At 38.6% G+C, this 4,809-nt stretch overlaps 1 long non-coding RNA gene across 2 annotated transcripts; it reads right to left on the reverse strand.

Annotated features, from left to right (window-relative positions):
• Positions 1 to 696: 696 nt before the first annotated feature.
• Positions 697 to 3,651, reverse strand: LOC142036328 (uncharacterized). Of its 2 annotated transcripts, XR_012652137.1 has the most exons (3): positions 3,594 to 3,651; positions 1,637 to 1,907; positions 697 to 1,533 (listed from the first exon to the last, which is right to left on the reverse strand). It is a non-coding gene; the product is annotated as an uncharacterized LOC142036328 (long non-coding RNA). The 2 variants fall into 2 exon arrangements; XR_012652136.1 differs by having other exon boundaries at positions 697 to 1,907.
• Between the last annotated feature and the right edge of the window lie 1,158 nt (positions 3,652 to 4,809).

Here is a 4,809-nt window from a genome sequence, read left to right on the forward strand (position 1 = left end):
ACATAGATAATTAAAAGCAGAATTGCTCCTCTGCTGGGCCTGTAGTACCTCTTGGGGGGAACATGAGCACATTAAAGCTCAGGCTAATAACTCATTAGTCCTAGCTATTAAGGTATGTTGGCCTATATATATATATATATTTACTTTGCACTATTAAGTTGCATGTACCCACATTGCAGATTCTTCTTGCACAAGTTGTCCCAACGAAGTGACCCAGAGAGAGGGTTCCAGTGCCCTGCTGCTGCCTCTACATGCTTGGTCAATGATTTTTGTCCTATTTTTTGGGAATAGCCTTGTGAGTAGGCTAGGAAATTCATTCTAGTACTTCAATTAATTTAAAAATCACATCTGCTGTGCAGGCATCTGTGCTTCTGACAGCCTGAGAAGGAATGTGGAGGAGGTTTCATGGTGCTCCATGCTGCTGCAAGCCAGATAGTTTTCCATGAACTGCTTCAGAGGTGAACTGGCACTGCACCTTGCAGGGTGCAGCACCCTCTAGAGACAGCAGCATCTTTCTTCCATGCAGAAATGCAGTTTGGATGAATTCTTGAAAAATGCAAAAGCTTATAATTATTGAGTGGTGATTTAGTAAATGCTGGCATGGGTGCTGAGCCTCAGGAAGGTAATAATGCCACTTATAGTGGGACTCACAAGGGGTCAAAAATAAAGTGTAGAGAAAAAAGGAAAACCAAAATGTGCATGCTGCATGACAGTATTTAATGGGAATGAGAAGCTGAATATACATGCGCAAAATTAGATGGATAGGATATAATCAGAAGAGTTCCAGGACTTCATGAGGGTCTACAATGAATCTCCAGTTCCATGATTTTGCACAGATTGTTCTTCTTTGATCAGAAGTATTTTACAAAGAAATCTGCTATTACAATTGCTTGAAGTCATTTTTTTTGCCCTGGCTTGCATCAAATGAGATATAGGCAGAAAAATAAGCTGGGAAACCATTACATCATGGGTCTAAGCAGAAATAATGCACACGAAAGACTTACAAATGCCTAATTTTAAGAAATGCCAAGTAGAGCTGACTTTTTTTTTAATGGTAAATGGTGATTCAGTAAAAGATACAAGTGAATATGAATTTTGATAAAATTTAATTTTGGAACCCAAAATTTTCAGTCATATAATTTAAAAATTTTATTCTTTTTATTTGGAGAGAAATTGATAATAAAAAGTCAATGGTGGCATAAAAATTTGAATTTATTGAGAGATACATTTTTATCAAACCAAAAAAATATTTTTGAAAATCTTGTTTCTTGGAAAATTCTATTTTTTATTTCATCCTAATTTTGAATAAGATCAATAGTGAAATTTCAATTTCTTGTAGTTTGGAAATTCTAGTCCTCATGCAGGTCTAGTGCCAGGAAGCCATGCTTTTATTGACTCCACTGGGAACTGCGGGAGCTCAGCACTTCTATGATCCATTATCCATAAACTTAGTCATGATCTGTCTTACTGTTCAGCTTTGCTTTTCATTTAATCCACAAATATCCATGTTGGGTTTAGGTTGGCCTGCAAGTTCTATAACAAAATGGTTTGGACAAGTGAGGAGAAAAAGGATTAAAGTTTCCTGTATCATAAAATGATAATCCTGAGTTACATGCTGTCCCAGAACCACACATACCCCTAAACCCATGAGATCCCCTGGAACTGAGTAAGTTTCTGATGTCGAACAATGCAGTAGATCCCACTATGGTTTGCTGAGGGAAAGTGGTAAGAGTTGGGCCGGGATATACCACAGAATATGGTGGCAAGTCAGGCTCCACTATGTCCACTATTGTATCGGGGTATTTTACGACACAGGTCTCACTGGAGGTGAGGGCAAACGGCTCAGGGCATATCACCCCCGGCGGCAGGCAGCACTCGTTGTAGGGAGACATGTGGTAGATCCAGACCTGAAACACAGGGGAGAGGAAAAAAGGTAGTCGTTAGTCCAGCAAGAAGTTTACATATTAGATATCAAGATTTTGGGAAGACAGAGTTGCAAGCTGGATATCGTGATTGCTGGCAAAAGGGGGAATTAGAAAATGCAAATAGATCATGTGATAGTTAAATATTTGTCCGGTTTCCTTTTCCCATCCAGTAACTCTTCTCCTTTCTAAGCAAACCTTTTGAACTTCATTGTTTCTATATCTGATTATATTTTCTAGATCACCACTGTTCTCATCCTAAAACACTCTTGTCCTATTGCTCGTCTTCTCTTCTTCCCAGGATTTTCAGTGTGTTGCACTGCTCTGTCTCACTCCTATTGCCAATTCAAACCCTGCTGAAAGCCATAACCCCAACTCAAGTCCATGTTTTAAAATTCAATTTTAATCCTCACTGCACTGGCAAAACCAAAACATGGGGGTGAAGCTAGTTACCTCATCTCACCTGGTTAGAAGAGGAACAGTATGATCTGGGATGGAGATCCACCCATCTTTCATTAGTCTCATTAATATATCATCTGGATTACAGTATCTTATATTTGAAATCACACAGCTCTTTAAAACTGTACCTGATATCAAGGCCAGATTTTCCTGGGTATTGTATAATTATAGATTAACAGGCTGTCGTTGCCCTGAATTGTGCCCACACTAATTAGGCAAGGCAAACAGAGTGAGGGAGAAGTGATAATTTTCTTTATCAGTGTGAAACTGATGTGGAAGGGATTAAGGGCTGGCATAAAGGATGAGCCTGAACTGATTTCCCAAATGAGTCCCCACATTTACCCCAGGAGTCTGGGAGAGACAAAATTCAGGGGAGATTTCTTATGTCTCCATCTAAACATCTTGTTTTTGCCACACGCCATCGTTGCCTTCTCCAATCCTCAGGGCTGCATCTTCCACTTTTTCCAATTGACCCTATGCCTTTGACTTGAAGGTAAGAAAAAGGCAACAGCAGAATATTTTGCTAGCTAAAGAGCTGGATCTGAAACAGCTAGTTTTGCCTTTGGGAAAAGAATTGCTACCACAGATCAGTCTAAGTGTAGGGATCCTCGAGTGGTCCAATGCAGACAAACAATTTGTCAAAGCTCACCCTAGTACTCATGAAAAGAGGTGAAGAAGGAGCGCTTGTACATTCCTTCTAGATTTGGAATTCAACACTATAAATATATTTTAAACAAAACCAGCAATAAAGTGGCTTTTTAGTATGAAAAATCTGAGTTCCAGTCTCTGTAGGATTTTGAAAATATTTAGGACAAGTTTTTCAACTGTTAAAAGACACAATAGCTTCCTTGAAGACAGCTGAGGGTAAGAACATCATAAAGAATTCTTTTTTCCAATGGTAATTTCTTTAATGAAACTTAGTCTTTACAATTTGAAAAGAATGCTTGCCAGTATGAAATTACTGAGACTCTTTAGAGTTCTGAGGGAGTTTTATATGCCATCCCTGGTTTAAATGAACTGATGTCCTGAACGCTAATGTAGTTTGCAAAGGCCAGCTTTCACCTCTGAAGTGTAAAACTTAAATTGACTTAAAACTAAAAGGACAATAGAAAGTATATTTCTGGAAGAATACCCCCTTGCCATTTCCTAATGTTAACCTATCATTTGATAAAATTTAGATAGTAATAAATAATTGATTTAAAATTGACTTACCAGGATCACCAAGGAGAAGAGTTTAAGAAAAGTGATTAGAAGAGTTCTATGTAGCAAATGCTTTTATACACTTAGTCAAATTGCCTGGAGGATGTGACACCCTTTTTGCATGAAGTCTTAATTAGTTGCAAAACAAACTTTGCTGCATGCATAACTTCTGTAAGTAATGAAACTGTTTTGCTTGCTGTTTGTGTTTGTTAGCTATTGGATCTTCACGTAGTGTGCTAAATACATACTACACCCTACAGGCAGGATTCACTTTAAAATTTCATGGCTCAAAAAGAACTTGATATATTTCATTAACCACATTTCAGTTATATCATGAGTTGATCAAACATTCTTTTATTTGCTTCCCCTCACCCCCCCCCAAATTCAGTCTGTGAAAGGGATTCAAGGGACCATCAGTAGCACCGTTTTCTTTCAGGGAACAGGATTTTATTTTCATTTCCCAAATCTGACACGTTGTCCAGTATGGAAGAGAAAAGAGTTTTCCTCTGAAATGCCTTACAGGTCATTAAACTTAACAGTATACAGCTGTTATCCCTCTCAGTGAATATTCATGGATGAGGAGAACAACTCAGTTTGTAGCCATTTTCCCAATGAGACTGGTCATCTCTAAATAGGATTGATTCCTAAGGAGAGTGCTCTACGTTATCTAACATCCACTTTAGTCTTTACAAATAGTGCTTGCATAGGATTTAAGTGGAGCATGTGGATTTGTATCAGGTCTCTTTGCAGGGTTTGACCATGTTGCAATTAAAGGCAGGTGGATGCCACCCACGTTTTTTTTTGTTTTTTTTTTTTTTGCCACTGACTCAAAGTGAAGTCACAGAGCATCACAGAGCTGGGTTGTTTTCTGTTTGGTGTGTCGTCCCTGTCCCCCCCCCCCCCCCACTTCCTGCCCCCAGCTTTTTGACTGGGTCGAAAAGGCCAGTATTATAGGAAAGGGAAGGTTGCAATGGACTGTAATCTGACACTGGTGTTTCCATCCAGGCTGTGTTTTTCTGTGACAGTACTAAGGTGAAGACTGGTGTTGGTGGGGAAAGTACACAAGAAATAGCTCTATCCTGAGAAGAATTGAATTTAACACAAATGAGAGACAAGCTTAATATAAGACAACCAAAGAATTGGAGAAAATGGAATCTGTCAGTTTGTCAAGATTTTTATGAATGACCCAGACACGTAGATTTAAAAATGTTTTTATAAACACTTTAAA

Source organism: Buteo buteo, chromosome 11 (genome assembly GCF_964188355.1).
Source record: "Buteo buteo chromosome 11, bButBut1.hap1.1, whole genome shotgun sequence".
Classification (NCBI taxonomy): domain Eukaryota; kingdom Metazoa; phylum Chordata; class Aves; order Accipitriformes; family Accipitridae; genus Buteo; species Buteo buteo.